We start from the raw sequence: 20,269 nt of genomic DNA on the forward strand, positions 1-20,269 counted from the left end.
TTTTTCCTACCTTAGAAAAGGTATTTTCTTTTGAACCAAGGTACCACTGTCTGACAGTAGCAAAATGGCATGCCACTAACAACCACCCTGAGCAATAGGAAGGAACATTGAGAGGCAAAGAAAGGAGATGTGGAGAATAAAGGAGGCAGAGGAGGAACATGCAGGATATGGTGGTTAAGCCTATGTGTGTGTGTGTGTGTGTGTGTGTGTGTGTGTGTGTGTGTGTGTGTGTGTGTGTGTAGCAATAAAATGCCCCCAAGAATTGCTTCAGTATTCTTGCACTATAGGCTTGCATCCCTATAGTCTAAATACAGGCCAAAATTAGACCAATTCCCAACAGAGATCTGAAAAGAGCCAGCTTCCATGGAAGAGAGTCAAAGTGAAATTAAAAAAAAAAATACTTGCTTGTAATAAGTTAATCACTTCAGAGAATTTATCTTTATAAAAATTTGAAAAATAAAAAAAATGCTTCACTGCTAATCCTCTCCTTCTACATACATTTTTTCTTCTCTGGGTGGCTCCTTATTTTCTGCTGGTTCTCCTTTAACCCATCTAACCTTTCTTTTTTGATCTCCTTTGCTTTATCTGTCTTTATACATGCCACTCTCATTATCTGTAGGTGTTCCCTATAACTCTGTCCCAGGACCTGTTTTCTTTTCCCCTGAATATTAACTCTTTAGGGCCCATGGGTTAAAATAAGTCTCTCCCCTGAGCTCCAGTTCCCTATTATATACTAACCACTAGACATTTCTAACTGGATTTCCTTTATGTATATCAAACTCATTATCTTCAAAACATACTTCATTTTCTTTTCCTGACCTCATTTACTGTTGAAGGCTCCTTCATCCTATCAATCATCCAGATTAGAAACCTCATTGTCATCCTGAACTCTTCACTCTTATTCAGCCCCCCAAATCCAATCTGTTTCCAAATCCTATCATTCAAAGGCATCTTTCATATATGTCCCTTTTTCTCTCTTCACAGAACCACTTCCCTAGTTCAGGCCTTCATCACCTCTTGGTTGAAATATTGAACAGCTTTCTAAACACTGTCTTTATACTTTTAATTCCCTCCTACAAGTAGTAACCATAGTTATTTTTCCCAAAGCATAAGTCCAGCCAGGTCACACATCTTCCTCCTACCCCCAATTCAATAACCTCCGGTCATACCCCATTACCTCTAGGATCAGATAGGAACATCTTTGTTCTGCATTTAAAGTTTTTCACATCTTGATCCCTTCTTACCTTTCCATCCTTCTTACACATAAATTCCCTCTATGTAATGTTCAATACAGTCATACTGGCCTATTTCTGTTCCTCACACAACACTCTTATTTCCCATCTCAATTCTTTAGTATTACCTGACTCTCATGCCTAAAATATTTTAACTCTTCACCTCTACCTTGTAGAATCCCTGGCTTCCTGCAAGAGTCAGTTCAAATGGCACTTTCTGCATCTACATAGCTTCTATCTTGTATACATCTATTTATATGCATGTTGATCACTCAATTAGAATGTAAACTCATTAAGGGCCAGGACTACTTTTTCTTTTTCTTTGGATGTCCATAGTTCAGCATAGTACCTGAATAGTAAAAGCCACATAAGGAGTGCCTAATAAGAATTTCTTGATGAAAACAATATTAGCACTTAAAAGGATTAGTTTACCCTCATCATTATCTTGAATTATTCTATTAAGATTTTTGGGTTTTTTAATCACTATTGTGTGAACCATTACCTTCAACCTTTACTGCCAACTTTTTTTTGAACCACAATATGCTTTTAAATTTGCTGACTCTAATTGGTTTGGCTCTCAAACTTGGCCAATTAAATGTTCCCAGATTCCTGGCACATATAATTTTGTTTTAAAACATGCCTTCTTAACCTTTTTACCCAGCTATTAAAGGAGAAATATCAAAGGATGTAATTAAATGTAGTTTGTTTTTTAAAGGTCACCTAGATTCTTACATATGTTGAGTCAGTCTTTCAGTTTAAAGATTAATCCTTAGGTTTAACACTATAAATAGAAAGTAAAAATTTCAGCCTATCTATTGGTTGTTTCATCTATACAACATGTTATGGAAGTTTTGATATTTTAATAATTTTTTCTGGACTAAAATCCATTTTTTTTTTTGGTATAAATTATCACAGCATAGTTAATAGAAAGCTGACCTTGGGGTTGGGAAAATACCAGGACATGTTAATTCTACACATATTAGCTATGGTGACAATTTGCAAATCACTTAACCTTTTAGTATACCAGGCAATTAGCTAAAACTTTATAGATGAGTTACTTATATGCACGGGGGAAGATTTTCCAATTTAAGTATTCTCCAAAAGGAAGAAGTATGAATCTACCCTATCCTATATACACTCCCTTAAAAAAAAAAGATATTTTTTCATCTAGTCCTTTGGCATTTTACACTCATTTTAAATATTTACCCAATGAGTGATTAAGTAAAAATATTAAATAATTTTTATATGGTTTGAAAAATTAAAAAAATCCTAAGTAATTGTAATCATGCTAGACAATATGGAAAAGAAAAAAAAACAAAAAATAAGCAACATCATCAAATGCATTTATGTTTTTGCACTTCATCATTGCTTCATCTTTCCTTCATATAGACTAAACAGGATCAATGTGGAACAATCATTTGAATTGTATTTTAAAATATTTCAAAGGCAACATCAATGTCTTAATGATCTCTGTCAGTCCTTTTCAAGAGAAGAAATTCAAGGAGGTGAGTGCCCACAGGTCAGTTATACTTGATTAAAAGCGAAAAAATAAAGCCAGCAGAAATAAACATGAAGTAGGGGGGATGTAAGATCAATGAGTTCTAAAGTTCATAATAAGATATTATTAAAAATGGTTTTGGTTTTTATGAATTTTATAGGGTACAAAAGATCAAGAAAAGTTTTGAAATAAAATATTGTTTTAACAGTATCTCATACATCCTCTTCTTCATGAGAAGCCTTTAAACATAATTAAATGATTTAGACTCTTCTGACCCTACCCATACTTCAAGGTTTAGGAAAATCTCCTTTGTTAGAATAACAACTAGGCAGGCCAATCAGACATTTGACTGAGGGTAAGAAATTTAGAGGGTGCAACAATATAGCACTGTCTACTCTTTCAGTAGTACAAGAAGTAGGTGATAGTAATATGGACTTAGATTGTATCCAAAGAGCAGAAAAGAGGACATTCAAGTTTCAGATAGCCATGAAGACAGAAGACTGTATAGCCTGTCTTCTCACTTCTCTTTCTATATTCCATTAACAACAAAATCCAATACCTCATATTCTGTTTTATTAAATGAAATAGTATTTGCCAAAGTTCTTAGCACAGTGCCTAGAACATAGTAGGTGCTTAATAAATGCTTCCATGTTTCCTTTCTTCCCTCACATCTTTCCAAGATTAGCCTTACTTCCATTTTCAAACACTGATTTTTCTCCCAATAAAAGTAAGCAATTATCTCAGTCTCAGGAAGAACCTTCACTCCAGTAGAGTAAGAAAAGCATGGAACCCTCAAATCCTGTGAAAGGTGATAGCTCACTAGCAAGCTAGATGGGTAAATATAGGAATATAGAGAGTTATGCACCACCTGCTAGGTGTCTTCCAACTCTAAGATTCATCTCTAAAACAATAGAGGGAACAACCTTTCCTCCCACTCAAACAAATTTGCCTTAATCATTGTTACTGCTTTTATATCATGTTCTATAAAGCTGACTTGAAATTTCATTGTGTGATGCTTTCTATGATTAGTATTGCTTTCCAGGACAGTGATATTACTTTTAGCTCTGTCACTCCTCTAGGAAATCATCATTAATTATTCCTGTCTCTGGAATCCTAAGACAAGAATCAGACCTAGACAATTCAATGTCTTATTTTACCTCAATAATTTATATATGTGTATATGTGTGTGTGCATGTGTGTGCGTGTGTGTGTGTATTCCATGAGATTTGAGGATCCCATGCTTTTCCTGCTCTACCATATTCCTTGTCTCCTTGGATTAGCCTGTAAGCCCTTTTAAGTTATATGCTTTTCTAAAACACTTGACAAAGGTGAATAAGACCTCCCTACAGAGGAGCAGTTTATTTTGCCATTGATCAAAGGCTTGGGACCTCTTTCTGAAAAAGTGGGCTTCGAGCTCCAAATTTCAGTCTAATCACAGATAAGATTTAGGCATATAAAAAATAAAGTCTTTAAATCAGTAAATGCCTTTTAATCATTGTTAAACATAAGAGAATACTGTAATTTGTTTAATTTCTTAGCCTAATAAAGTCACAAGCAATATCAGAGTTGCTCTTCCATATAATTGAAAGTCTTTTTCAACACTGATTCTCTCCCAACCCCTGCTTAACACACCAGATCACATATTGAAATTTAGGGACAACATCAGCAGCAGAAATATGCCATCTCTCTTGTAGACTCATGGAATTTTTAGAAAAAAAATTTTTTTTGCTCATGGTATAAACATAGAAGTAACAAAGCAAAAGTAGTTTAGCACATGGATTTTATGGTTATGATGAATGGCTTGTCTTCTTGTTCCCCATTATTCCATTCTCGACAATTAAGTTTTATCATCATGTTCTGCATTACCCCAATCTGTGAAATCAATCTGTCCCATAGGTATATGAAATGTGAGCACAGCTGGATGTACAATTTGGCAATTTGGCATCTTTAGCTTTTGCTGGTTCTATTCCTAGCACCCCAGTTCTGAAAAAGCAAATCCTCACTTTGCTCTTTTAATCAAATTTCCCCCTTTATGCCCTAATTTTAGCAAAAGGGTATGGGTCTTATCTCACCAGCCTGAGTTTCTGTCTTGTTTCCTTTATCAATATTCACAATCTTCAAGGTTTGAGGTCCTGCCTTGATTCCCTCCGTCTTGCTAGGAATTTAATTTCCTAACTCTGAACTCATGCCGCTTGATACCAGTCTTCAAGATACCTTCAACAAAACTGGCCCACCCGTTTGCATGGATCTTTACCAACTGTCTGCTGCTGTTCTCCTACTGCCAGTCAATCCTGCTGAGACAATCATACAATGCCACCTGCCAGAACTCCCTGATACCAACCACCTGCTATTCCCTACTTTCTTCTGTTTCTCAGTCTGCCTCTGTTCAGGTCCTGATTGCTTGCTTACCTCTATTGATCTGTCTAGTCTCCACACTCCCCAACAGAGACCATGGACTAAATAAATCCTGAGTATGACACTTGTAGAAAGTTCTTCTCTGCAAATGGATTGCACATAGCACATTGTTTCAAAACTCTCCTATTTATTAATCATGTAATGATGATTTTTTTATGACTCACCATTTTCTTTATTTGTACAAAATAGTGAATAATCATACTCTGGCTGGGCAAAAAGGGAGTTTTAGCTTTAAACAAGTCCTTCTGTTCTGAAGCATCTATTTTGAAGGCTTGGGACCAGCAGCTTTAGCCCCAGAATCTTTGGGTTTGAACTCCACAGGCTTAGCAGCCTTAGAATCAGACTTGGCTGCCTTGGGATCAGACTTGGCAGCCTTGGAATCATACTTGGTGACCTTGGGGTCAGACTTGGTGGCCTTAGCATCAGATTTGGTAGCCTTGGGATCTGACTTACGTCATGACTTTGGTGGCAGACTTGGCAGCCTTTGGGTCAGTGGGCTTGGCAGCCTTGGGGTCAGTGGGCTTGGTAGACTTGGGGTCATTGGTTCTGGCAACCTTAGAGTCAGGCTTTGTGATCCTGGAGCCTGGACGTTTGATGCCGATCCTAGGACCTGGACACTTGGTAGCCATCTTGTGGCCAGCATGCCGGGAGCTGGCCTTGGGAATCTTGTGCCTGAGGAGCTTGGCTTTGGAGGCCTTGGTGCTCAGGGCCTTGATGGCCTCTGCTCGGGCCTTGATGTCTTTGGCATTGTTGGCCTGCATCTTGTTCAGCCCCTTCTTATTATGTTTCTTGGCAAAGCGCATGTTTCTCAGAAACTTGGGGTCAACCCCTTTCAGAGACTCGTATCTCTGTGACCTAGTTTTCTTGATGCCATTTCTGTGCCATTTTTGTGATTGGTTGTGAGTGGTATGGTTCTTAGACTTAGCCATCTTTACACCACAGCCTACGCTAACAGGCACTCCACCGACCGGAAGAGGCCAAAGGGAGAGAGAAAGAAGCGTAATGATGATTGTTAATGTTGCTTTTTGTTTTGTATGCATGAAACATTTACTAAATTTATATAGATATTGTTTCCCCCAAAAGAATGTAAGTTCTTTGAAGGCAAGTATGTTTTATTGTTAACTTTGCACTCTCTAAGCCTTGCAAAGTGCCTGATAATGAATACATGTTCAATACATCTTAGTGGAATGAACAATAAATTTATTCTTTGTTGTTCAGTTCTTTTTAGTAGTGTCTAATTCTTCGTGAACCCAGATGACAGTTTGTCATTTCCTTCTTCAGCTCATTTAACAGATGAGAAAACTAAGGCAAACAGGATTAACTGGCTTCTCCAGGGTCACACAACTGTTAAGTTTAAGAGGCCAGATTTGAAACTGAGAAAGCAGAGTTTTCCTGACTTCAGGCCCAATTGTCTAGCCACTGTGCCACCTAGCTGCACCATGAATTATAATCATGCAATCTATATAGTACTTTATGTGTTACAAAGCATTTTTTCCATAGTAAATCTGTGAGATAGGTAGTACATATACTATCATCCCCATTTTACAAATTTGGAAACCAAGGCTCTGAGAAATTAAGTTAATTATCATAACTAAAACAAATATTCAACACAGGATTCCTGATCTTAGCCCAGTATGTTATCCACTACACATCATTATTGCTTATCCCCTTCAAAACCTGTAGGTTCCTTGGGAGAAAGAATCTTGTCTTATCTAAATTTTGCATCTTCCCTAGCACCACACTAGATGCTTAGCAAAATCTATTGTATGGAATATTGTAGGACCTAAAGAGGAAGAAAAACCTAACTCAAATATGTTGATATTCATTTTTAAATAAAAATTTTAATGATGTGGGGAAGGGGTATCTGCCGATGACATTTTGGTCTTTTGGTGATAAAACTCCTTTTATCAATGTAGATTTGTAGACATTATGAAGGCTTATAGTCATATAGGTTTACATATAAATTGAAATATTCTTTATCAAGGTATGTGCAGATGATCATTGGAAAACAACTATTAGGGTTTCAGAGACCGGGAGTGCCTCCTGATGAATTAATGATAGGGTTACTGAGAATCAGCCACCCTTTCTAAAGATCACATGTACTCTCCTGCACCCTTTTCCCCTAGTGCTCTCATCTTTAAATTATAACAAAGCAAAGGAGTAGCATTTCCCTAACACCTAGGAATAGGGCCCTGTGCCCAAGAAAAGAGATCTTGAGAATGGACTTTCCTACTATAAGTGATGACTGCAACTACACATGGAGAAGTTTTCTGAAGAACATGGGGCTAAAGCATACATGCCTGTTCAACACAAGTAGAGAGCTCTGCCTTGGGGAAAGACCTGAAAGGTAACACCAAGATCAAAAGTTTTTGAATTTCAGAAATTGTGGACAGACTTTCCAGATCAAGAAGGATATTTCCTGATGTGCTATACTTGTTGGAAGAAAAGAAAACAGAAAACAAACAACAACCATCAAGAAAAAAAAAAAAACAAACATATCCCCTAGAGTTCCTTAACTACAACCCTCTTGGAGAGCAAAGACAATGAGGAAAGGATGGGAAGAATGAATCTTATTGAAGAAAATACATGTCCAGTAGTCTCCAAAGAACTTCTGGAGGGAGTACAAAGAACAGAGTCCAAGCTTGGAAGGGGCTACATATGAACCATCAGGATCTAGGAGTTTTATTGGAATGTCAAGTTATTGTCCTATGGCAACCTCAGTTTTGCTCTTTTTGGGCTACTGGGTTGGGAGAAGCACTGAGGAATGATTTGATTATTTTATGAATTTTTTTATAGCATTTATCCATAGGCTCCTATGAGTACTTTGTATCTTTTCTATTTTCTATGGGTGAAATAAAGGTTGTTCAATGTCTAGCACACTTTTAGTATCTTGAATGCCTGTGAGGGAGTTGGGGATATTAAGCTACATTTAGGAAGCCATAGACACAAAAATGTTGTAGTATTTTCCTGGAGCAAATCTGACTGGAAATAAGAAGTCAAAAGGTATAAATATTCATTTTGTGTCAGTTTGCTTGAATAGGACTTGGTCTATATGAGTTCAGAGAGTTTGGGGCCCTGGACCACAAGTTGCAAACTACTACTACAAATCATCAGTAACTGACTGAATTCATTTGTAATATTGCAAAAACAAAAACAAAAGCACAGTAATATTATATCATACTTATTTGCATGAATTAGCTTAGTAGACTAAGAGAGAAGTTTTTTGAAGGTCAAGACCCAATCCTATTTATATTTTCTATTCCAAGAGACTAGGTACAGTTTCTTGCCTCTTAAATAATTGTTGAAAGTCACATTCTGCAAATGAGGAAAGAGTGATTTTATAACACAAGGACAACATTTATCTTACAGAAAAAGTGAATGTAAAATAGATTATCAGAACAAGTGATATTTCTAAATAAATCAAAGGGTAACAGTATAAAAAAAGAAACATATAGGTACCAAAATATTTCAAATAATTTTGATAAATTATAAAATTCTAGTTGACATGTTTGGTATACAGGTTAAAAATGTCTAGAGAATTTGTCAGTAGAAACAGTATAATATAATGAAAAGACAAGTGACCTTTGAGAAGAAACTTGGATTTGGGCTCCAGCTCTGTCACTGGCTAGCCACATGACCTTGAGTGAGTCATTCATTTCTCTAGGCTACAGTATCCTCACTTGTATATTGAAAAGGTAAGGTTCATAAAATCATAGAGCTAGAGCTACAAAGAATTTCAGGAGGTCATTTAGTCTAGCCCCTTTTAGTTTATTGATTAGAAAACTGAGGCCCAGAGAAGCTAAATACTTTGCCATAAGTTGGTAGAATCGGCATTTGAGCTTGGGATCCCTGACTATAAATTCAGTGTTATTTACAATGTACCACAAGGATGGAATAGTTTTAGCATCATATGAATCTTAAAGCAATATAACTATGAAATCCAATAAAAAAAACTCGACTAAAATGTGTAAGTCAACTCATTTCTGAATCAATATTCCTCTATATTTCATAACTACTGCAATGAATGAAAGACTGAAAGTCATACTTTCTGCGAAGCTCATATATTACTCAGTCTATCTAAATTGACAGCTATGGATATAAGTTTTGAGCAATTTTAAAATAACATCTGTTCCTCTGAAAGCAAATTTAGGAAACCTCTATATCAGATAATGATTACACAGTTAAAGAACCCACAACCCTTTCTTTGAGAAAAATCCAAAGAAAAGCATCTATCTTGTAAAAAAAAAAAACAAAAACATGTGATAATTAAAGAATACACTCTGAACAAAAGCTCTTTTGTTTGAAGTCATCAAGCTAAACAAAACATCTTTATAAGTTATAGGAAAAAGAGCTACTTGAGTTAGTATAGTAAAACAAAAACAAAACAAAACCAAAAATTAAAAATCTCACAATATAGTTACTCTCAAGGACAAAATTATGAAGTAAAGATGAACTGTTTTCCATCTCTTGCTTTTTCTTTCTTCACTCTTTCCCTATGTTGGTGGCTGATTTCTTCCACTGTGTATCCCATTTGGGATATCTAAGTTCCTTTCCCTCATCTCTTCCACCTCTTTCAAAGCATTGAAAGACCAGCTAGTCACATAAAAGGAGAGAACTTCTTCCACTAATCACATATTGTGAGTTTAAACCTTTTATTCCCAGGTATCTCACATGGTGCAGGTGAGAAGGTGTTCTAGGTTTGGTGAAATGTTTCTGTGACAGATGTCCTTATTACATTGGTTTAATAAATTACTCCTTTCTATAGCTCAATAAATTTTAGATGGCTGCTAGTCAAGGAGAATCACAGTAGATGGGGGGCTCACTAGGAATAGCACAATAAAATCACCTACAATCCTTCAACATTATTTTCAGAGCTCTGAAGGGAGAAGTATCGATCAACTTTGGGGATATGCATAATACATAAATACATGCATGCATGTTGTGCATATAATATATATGCACGTATGTGTATAATAATATTTATATATTTGTGTATATACTTATGAATATATTGTATATGCACATATAAATACACATAAAATATACATACATAACATGATGCAAAATCAATAATTATAGCTGTTTTGAGGCAATTAGCTGCATGAACAACCTGGCTCTATGAAAATTAGTAATGCTGTAAAAATGGTCAAATCATCATCGTTATGGTTAGAAACTAAAAAGCAGGGTCTGACACTACAGGGACCTTGTTTTCATGAAAAATAATCTTTTTATTTTGTTTTGTTTTGATAGCACAGAATATGTATGACAATACAGAAGAAAAAGTTATGTTTTGAAAAGGATCTTTAAAAAATCCTCATAGGAGACATTCTCCAAGATTTTTTTATCCCTAGCAAATTTTTGTTTTGAGTTCTTTCATACTTTAATACTCTGACAGATCTCATCAATTTGTGTACTGCCTCCAACAGCACAAGTCACAATGAACACATGCCTTCTTATTCTTTTCAATGGTGGGCTAAGTCCTAGAATGACTTCTTCTAATTGTTCTACCCCAAAGGTGGCTTTTCTCTAGAAATCAAGATAGTGAGGGATAATGTCACAGCACAGCGAATAACATGGATTATCCCTTATTCTGGCTATATTTTGGGTGGGAACATTTAAAGAATTCAGGCATAAATGGACCCAAGTAATTGTTTTTGCTGAAACATAAGGAGTCAATTATAAAACTTCCATAAAAGAAACTACCTTTAAATATTTTATTTGAGATTCAATTTTACAATTGAAATAGAGTTATAAGAATGATTTATTATCTAAAGCTGTCAACAAACATATGACACCTTCATTAAAGAGCAGACAAAATCAGAGCAATGCATGACCATCTGTACTGCACAGAATGGAGGTTTGAAATTACTATTTGAATGAGATTAATTATACATTCAAATGTTGCAATATAGCATGACAAATAGTTGTTACTTTCCTGTTATATTTAAGAGTCATGTTATTGTTACATATGGCTAGAAATTGTTTCACACATTTCCACATTTATTGATTAACTGAAACCAATTAATTAAGGTCCTCAATTAAATAGTTTTTTTTTCTTTTAGATTTTTTCCTGTTAATAAAAAGATGTATGTGGTTAGAAAACAAACTAATAGGGAATTATTTAAAACAAAAACATCAGGGAATAACAAAGTAAAAGCAACATTTCAAGGTATGTGTATTTAGATTCATCCTAATCTATTAAACTTTCTAGTAAATGTGATATTAGAGTACTAGAGTGGAAATCAGAAGATACTTGGGTTGGAATCCAATACCCCAAACTTACAAACTACCTGAACTTATCCTCTCTGAGACTTATCTTCCTCATATGTAAAATGGGAGCAATGACATCACTTTGCTCAAAGGGCTTTGTGAAAATTAAATTTAAGTGTAGCACCCACACTTGGGATACTTCACAAGTCCAACTTGCTAGAGAGGCTGAGTCTCCAGTGTGTAGTTGACAAGTTCCCTCTTCAAGATCTAAAGTTAATTCCAAGACAGTGAGTATTTTCTAACACCATTGTTCTTGACCTTATTGGTACACTCTCATTGATAATTAGCTAACCAGTCCTAATTATAGTTTTTTACTTTTAGTTAGGCATATTTGCTGAGACAATAAAATAAGTTGGGACAAACCTAATCACCTACAAAATATACAACAAATACATAATCATGATAAGCTCAAGTTTAGAGAACACTCTAGCAAAAGAAAGAATTCAAAGATCCTAAGTGGATGGAATTCCTTTTATATCTATCTGGAGTCTTCATGAAAAATGTTCTGGGGTATGTGTGGTTCTCTACTCTCCTCCAAGAATTGGTGTTATTATAGAGTTATCATAATTTTTCTCTTTCCTAAAGAAGTCACATTCCCAGAAGTCACTTTTCTTGGGTGTGCCTGGTTTGTCCTCTCTTAGCTCTAGGCTGGTTGCATTATTTAGTTCAATCCATCATTGTTCATGGTCTGCGAGGGAGAGAACGTAACAGTCCCTCTGGACTCCTTCTGCCTCCCCCCAGTTACCCAATGTTTACAGGAGCAAAAGTCTATTTCTCATGTCATTTCTAAACCTTTACTCATGAAGAAGTTTATGGAATGTTCCTAATTGAATCTCCTTCTCTAAGATGGACAGATATATGGATGCACACATATATACATACATGTACACATACATGGAGATATACAAAAGCAAATATGCTTGTGAGCACATATACACAGGGCAGCTAGGTGGGACAGTAGATCAAGTGCCAGAGCCAGCATTAGGAAGATTCTTCTTTCTCAGATCAAATTCAGCTTCAGACACTTACTAGCTGTGTGACCCTGGCTAAGTAACTCAACCCTGTTTGCCTTAGTTTCCTCATCTGTAAAAATGACCTAGGGAAGGAATAACAAACCACTACAGTATCTTTTCAAAGAAAACCCCAAAAGTAGTCATGAAGGGTCAGACACAATTGAAAAAAAAAATAACCACACACAAAGTGTGTCTAATTCTTTCAACCATTGACTAGATCAACTTCCCTCTTTCTCACCCTGATTAACTAGGAAGCTCACATTTAATTTAGGCCTTTGATTAATTTTGTGATTCAAGCAAAGATGAATTGTCACCTGACAAAAATATCAGGGAATAAAACATTTTGCTATTTATATTAATTGGATTTGGAGGCATGCTGTAGGATACCCCTATTATATAGGTAAATCACTCTATATGACGGTTTTTGTCCTTTAGAATCTCTAGTGATAAGCATAGTTCCTGGCATATAGCAGGTGGTTAATGTATGCTTGTTTAATGACTGATTGGCACATGATATCCCTTAATAAATACTTGATAATTGATGAAGCTGATTCTATCCTCTCAGAAGGAAAAGTTTGTATTAGTTACTATAAGCTTCTATATGGGGTCATCTTACTCTGAATATCGATGGGATGGTCAAGAATAGGGTGTAACGAGTATACAGTACAGGTAAGTTTGACATCATTCTGTCTACTGACTTCTAATATAATCAACAAATTTACTCAATAAAAGTCAGAGTAGACAAATATAAAGATTTTTTAAAATTTTCTTAGATGTTATTGGTTGGTAGTTGAACAATTAAAAAATATGCTTAGCCTCCCTGAAACTTCTGGCTTCTAAAAATAAATCAAAGTTCATTTTCAATGTTGTATGTTGCATCTACCCTTATGAACGTGAGGACCTATTTCTATGTTTCTCATTGTTACCATCTATGCATTAAAAAATCAGGCAAATATAATGCAGTAATAGCCTTTCCCAGTTGTGTATAAGTATGTAAGTCTAGCCTTATTTGCAATAGATACAAAATAGGATAAACAAAATAGTTTCATTACTGTATTGTTTATATCCTTAACATATATTTAATAATTTCTGAAAACAATAAATATTTTTACAATTTCAAATTACAATTTTGGTTTTGAAGTGATATTGTTTATTTACTTTTGATTTTGAAAATAAGCACAGTACAGTGACTTAAAAGTTAGTCTTGTAGGCTCAGTAAAACCTGGCTTCAAATTTTGTTTTTGACACACATTACCTGTGCATTCATGGGCAAAATACTTAATCATATATCCTCTTAGTACCCCCAGAAATCTTTCTTAGATTCTAAGGTACTGATCTACATGTATGTGGAGAATTTCCACATTAAGAAAATTTTTTTTAAATCAGAACATATATACACACAAATAGAAACTTATTAATGTTAGTTTTTAGATCCTTATTCTCATTTCTCATGAGTCTCTTAACAGGTGGCTGGTAGCTCTAGACTTGGTCCTTACATCATATAGGGAAAACTAACTAAGTAGAAACAGAATCTTTCTCTAATGAAATGTTAGAATAGAAATATACAATTGACTTGCTGCCCATTGCTGAGAGATTTTGAGCTAGCCAAATAAGCTTTTCCCATTGCATAAAAAGTGACTGCTGTCATGCTGTAAATTTCCTGAAAGTACCAAGACTCTCCATGGAATTGCACCATGGAAGGCAGCTTATTAATCTAAATACTCTGGCTGCCTTACAGGACAGTACTACTTAGGCAAAATAGGTACAGTAAGAGTCTATGTGATGTAATATGAAAATTGTGCAAGTTCTAGAATTTCTTTCCCATAAGACAGAAATAGAATTGTCTTATTCTTTTACAATGCTGAAAATCTCCACACACAGAGTCAGGTCTCAGATGTAAACAACAAAGCATTAGCTTCAGGCAGTGATTAAATGCACCTTTGTTATGAGGGAAGATAGAAGGGCTTCTTTTTTCTCCTGTACTGAAGGAGAGGTTATTGTTGGTGAGTTGTGACCTTGTAAAGTCAGAGTTATTTCCTGAGGCCATTAGATACCAAACCCTTGAAGGTTTGGAGGCCAGGGGAGAGTGAGCAGGGAATCCTTGAAGGGGCTACACATAACTGGGTGCCTATACACTTGTTTAGAACTAGCATTTATAATGCATGCCATTGTGCCCTGTTGCTGTCTGAAAAATGGAATGGCATCACCATTGATCCTCATTGCTCCCTTTCTAGTAGAGAAAATGGGGTAAAGGGTATCATCAGGACCCAGATTACCACACATAGTATTGGTCTTGCTAAGGTTCAAGACATGCTGCAACTGGCTAACTCTACACCTGCTCTCAAACTCACTGTTTCAACTCACTCCTCTTTTCTTTCTCTCTTACCATTATCTTACCACTCACTGAATCCTCCCACACTGTCTCTGAATTTTTTTTCTAAAAACCTGACTTTAAATATTGTCTCAGATGTTTACTAGCTCTGTGACCCTTCCTAAGTCCCTCAATCTCTTTCAGTCTCAGTTTCCTCATCTGTGAAATTGGGATAATAATAGCATCTACCTTAAAGCATTGTTGTGAGGATTAGAAGAGTTAATATTTGTAGAGAATTTTGTAAACATTAATGTGCCATATAAATGTTGCTTATTTTTTAGTTGTTCATCCATTGATTCAACCAGCATTTATTAAACACTTAATATATGCTAGACACTGGGCTAGGTGCTTGCTTTGTTTATAAATTCATAAAAAATATGTAGAAGTTAGTGCAGTACAATTTCTGGGGAATGGCAAACACCACTGGGGAAATAAGGAGAGGACTCATATGGGAGATGATTTTTGTGCTGAAACTTGAAGGAATCAAGGGATTCTGTGAATCAGAAGAGAGGATACAATACATTCTAGGCAAAAGGAACACCTTACTCAAAGGAAAGGAGATAGGAATTAGGAAATATTAAACTAAGTCTCTATGCCAGGAACAAAGTACATAAGAGAATAATGCACATTAAGCTTGAAAACATGATTAGAATCATACTATGAAGAAATTTAAAATCCAACAGAAGAGTCAGTATTTTATCCTAGAGGAAAGAGTAAGCCACTGGAACTTTTCATTTTTGGTGGGGGGAGGAGGCAGCATTGTTCTAACCTGAGCTTTAGAAGGCTCACTTAGAGACCACTATAGAGGACAGTTTGAAGAAGGAAAAGACTTGAAAGAGGGTGATTAACTGGAAAGTTAATGTAAAAGTGAGGATGTAACCTAATTGGTTTGTTTTGTGAATAGAGAGAAGGTTATACATAAGAGTAATGTTGAGGAAGCAGAATTGACAAGACTTGATAACAGAATTAATATGAAGGTCTAGGAATAAGGATTCTAAGGACTAAAAACATGAATGACAGGACGATCATTATTTAAATTAAACTTATAATTTAGGGGCAGCTAGGTGGCATAGTGAATAAAGAACCAACACTAGAGTCAGGAGGACCTGAGTTCAAATCCAACCCCAGACACTTAACACACTTACTAGCTGTGTGACCTTGGGCAAGTCACTTAACCCTAACCCCAATTGCCTTGCCTTCCTCCCTCAAACCACCCTCCCCACAAAATTTAGGGAGACAAAAGGGTGTGGTCAATAACATGAGTTCTGCTTAGGAAACATCAAATTTTTGATGCTTCTGGAACAAGCAATTGACTGTGTCACATACGGAGTTAGTACTGTGGGCCTGGATCTCAGGAAAGACATACAAGTTGTGTTCGGAAATGAGAGTTGAAACCATGGGAGTTGATGAGATCACCAATGGGGAGAGAAGAAGAAAGAAGAAGAAGAGTAACCAAGGATAGAGTGCTGAGTAAGAAATAGGAGGAAGGACTGTAACAGCAAGCACCCTAGCATACCCAGGATTGTTGCTAGCACGGGTTCTTTGATCTGCTTTTTTAAAGGAAAGCAACTCAAAAAGGGTTAACAATCTTACTTTAATCAAACACACACACACACACACATATATATATATATGTGTGTGTGTGTATGTGTGCATTTATATGTATACATCACATTCACTTAGTTAAGGGGAAAATTTCAGAATTTCAGAAAATACAAACAGAAATTGTAAGCAGACCAAAAAAATACAATCAAAGAAAATAACACAATTCAACAAACCAAAAGACAGGCTTCTGACTAGCTGCCTGACCATTACATAAATACAGTGTTAGCTACTAGAGAGAGAAGTACCAACATCTGGGTTTTCAAAGTCGGGGGGCTCAATGGCTACCCAGAATCTCATCTGGTCAAATCATACAACTCTTCCCATAAGTGAGCCCCAAAGCAAAACTTCATTTTAGAGTATATATACCCTTCTTCAGTATCAGAGGACATCACAATCTTTGTGACCCATTATCTACTTACAAAGTAACAAAAGGTGTGGGTCTTCTTGAAAAACAAGCCTCTCCCCAGGCAAACCCCTCCTGTTGGGTTCCACTTGAGGCCCATTAAGAGGAGGGGAAGATCTTGAAATTCTCTTACCATTACAAGGATATGGATAATAAACCAGCAATAAAGACTGAGGAATGGCTAGAGAGGCGAGTGAGTGAGAAGATAGAAGTGTCACTAAAAATCATGAAGGAGAGAATATCCAGCAGGAGTTATTTTTCAATAGTGTTGCAGAGAGGGGAACAACAGCAATAACAAGAGATGGAATCTGAGAAAAAAAAAAACATTTGATTCTATAATTAAGAAATTGTTGGTAACTTTGGGAAGAGCAGCTTCAGTTGAGTTCAGGTCAGATATTGAACTGAGAGGGGCTGAGAAATTAGTTATCAAGGAGAAGAAGTGGACACAATGAACATAGTTATTTTTTTCTTTGGAGTGTATGTGTGTGTATGTGTGTTTTCACTTGATGTGTTGTAACTTCACGAATGATATAACCAGTGAAAATAAATAAATTATGAGTTCAAACTTAAAATTAATGTAGATTTCAATTGTGAATATGAATATTTTGAGAAAATTAAGAGAGTTGGGACAGTATAATGGACAAATGTTATTCATATTGAAATTGTGTTTGTAGAAATAATGATTTATTTTATTTTTTATTAATATGATTATTTTTTTTTAAGCAATTGGGGTTAAGTAACTTGCTCAAGGTTACACAGCCAGGTGTTTCTGGGTGGGTGCTAAGTGTCTGAGCCCGGGATTCGATCTCCAGGTCTTCTCAACACTGGAGCCGGTGCTCTTACTTGCTGTGCTACCTGGCCGCCCCTAATGTTTTTTTTTTTTTAAGCAATTGGGGTTAAGTAACTTGCTCAAGGTTACAAGGCCAGTTATTTCTGGGTGTGGTGCTGAGTGTCCGAGCCCGGGATTCGATTTCCAGGTTGTCCCAACACTGGAACCGGTGCTCTTACTGGCTGAGCCACCTGGCTGCCCCTATGATTATTTATTTTAAATAAATTGATGGAGATGAATTAAATTTCCCATTTGGGGAGGGGGGGGTCTATCATCTTTAAGTGATATGACAATCATAGCTAAAATTTTATGCTTCCTTTATATGTCTGTCTAACATATAACATAAATTTCAAGTTTCCAGTACTCTTGTTTCTTAATACTTTCAACAGGTAGCCCTCTATTATACATAAAGATTATCCAGTTATAATAAAAACTAAAAAGGTGATATCTTTTTATAGGTGCTGGTAAAGCATAACTTCATGCATGAACTTAAAAGAATTAGTACTGAGAGAAATGCTAGAGCATCATCTAGCCCAGGTCCCTCCTTTTATACATCAGGATTGAGTTCAGTCATTTTTCAGTCATGTTTGACTCTCCATGGCCACATTTGGAGTGCTTCTTGCAAAGATACTGGAGTGGCTTTCTATTTACTTCTCCAACTCATTTTTACAGATGAGAAAACTGAGACAAACAGGGTTAAGTGACTTCTCCAGGGACAGACAGCAAGTAAATGTCTTAGGCCAGGTTTGAAGTTGGAAAGATTTGTCTTCCTGACTCCATGTCTAGTGTCCTATCCAGTGTGCCACCTAGCTGTCTTCATAGATCAGGATGCAGAGGTCCAATCATATATATGCCTTGGTCAACCTCAAATCAGGTATTAAATTATAGAAGTAGACTCTGATGTCAACTTTTTTTTATTATTCCAAATCCAGATCTTTTTTTATAGCACAGTGTGCTTTCCCACCCCACTACACTGTACAGATGAATCCCTTTATATATTACTTGAAAAGTGGTATTTTTAATGTTTTCTTAAATTCCTAACAAGTGCCAGGCACTGCGCTAAATTATGGAAGAAAAAACAAGAATGAAATAGTCCTTGCCCTTGTGGAGGGCACATTCTGCTTGGGGGTTGTGTGAGAAGGGTAGAAACTACATTTAATATGAATAAATACAAAATACTTGCCAAGTAAATAGAAAATAAATTTTTAAGGTATGGCAAAGGGAAGATGCAAAAAGTCATCTTGTAAGAGGGGGAATCAGGACAGAACTTAGAAGGAATCTAGGTACACAAAGACATGGCAGGAGGAGGGATTGTGTTTAAAGACTAAAAGCCAGAATGTACAAAGGCAAGAAGTTAGTGGAACAGATGTGTGTAAAGAACAGCAACTATGTCATTTTTACTGACACATATTGAATAACAGAAATGAAAGACAAGTTGGACTCAGACTGTGAAGGACTTGAAATGTGAGCAAAGAGTCTACATAGTCTTCTAGAAGCAATGGGGAGCCAAAAATGCTTTTTGAGCAGAGGAGTAACAGTGAGACTTATGATTTATTTATCACTTTGAAAGCTATATGGAAGATGGATTACCAAAGAGAAATCCAAAGAAGGAAGACTAATGAAGAAACTCTAGTAATAATCTAACTGAAACTTGTCAGCCTTTGGAATCAGGAGGGGGCCATGTGAGCAGATGGGAAGAAGACAGAAAAATAAAGCATTTAAAAAATATTATTAATCAATCCTCTTGAACAGCTCCTGGATTTTCTGCCTTAAATGCCATCAAGTCTGCATTGTGGTCCAAAAGACCATTGGAAATTTCTAATTAACAATTTACATGTTTTGGAGAGAGAGGGAGAGAATATGAATTGTGTTAGTGTCACAATTAATACTATTCTTACCTGAACAGTCATTGATTTTGTTTTTATATTTTTGAATGTTGTCAGATTGGCCACTTGAAAGATACTATTATTGTCCTCATTTGTATGCCATTTCTATTCTTAGTCTTTTGATTTTCAAATTCAATGTATACAGAAACATAAATTTTCCCCCTCTTTCTAATAGTCTTCAAGCAAAGCATGATTCTTTAATGACCAATTATAGCTTAATACTGGGAAAGACCCTTGTCAACATCTCCTTAATTTGAAGTAGGAAAAAAATAAGCTCTCACATTTAGACAAGTGGACAATAAATAGTCCATTTTCTTAGCAAGTAAACTTATAGATAATCTCTTCCAAGCTACAAAACAATTAGAATATAATACAAGACAGAAATGTACTATCTTTCAAGAAAGTCTTACCCTAAGCTGAATTTTTCTGGTTGGCCTTCCTAAACAATGTAAAATTTCTATTTTCCAAGATGTCTGTGCACACACACATATTGCTTAAAATGATTTGTCCATAAAATTTTCCTCTACCACATTTTTTTGTTCTTTGTTTAGTTGTTTTCAGTCATGTCTGACTCCTCCTGAGTCATTTGGTGTAAGTGTCTGAATCCTAATCCTCAGGTGTTCTGGACTCCAGGCCCAGCACTCTATCCACTGTATCACTTAGCTATTTATTTGTATTCCTACCACAATACAAAATTTTAAACACTCTAAAGAGAAGAAATTAAATAGAAATTTCTTTAAGTTCAAT

The 20,269-nt window shown here is 35.8% G+C and overlaps 1 protein-coding gene and 1 pseudogene across 7 annotated transcripts in view; both read right to left on the reverse strand.

Moving 5' to 3' along the window:
• DMD (dystrophin) overlaps positions 1-20,269 on the reverse strand; it is a 2,504,498-nt gene that overhangs the window by 2,170,994 nt on the left and 313,235 nt on the right. The gene's annotated exons all lie outside the window — the stretch shown is intronic.
• LOC138142757 (large ribosomal subunit protein eL29 pseudogene) lies at positions 4,471-6,380 on the reverse strand (annotated as a pseudogene).

This window comes from Petaurus breviceps, unplaced genomic scaffold (assembly GCF_028583685.1).
Source record: "Petaurus breviceps papuanus isolate PSGF00001 unplaced genomic scaffold, PetGlider_PUasm1.0 90603, whole genome shotgun sequence".
NCBI lineage: Eukaryota > Metazoa > Chordata > Mammalia > Diprotodontia > Petauridae > Petaurus > Petaurus breviceps.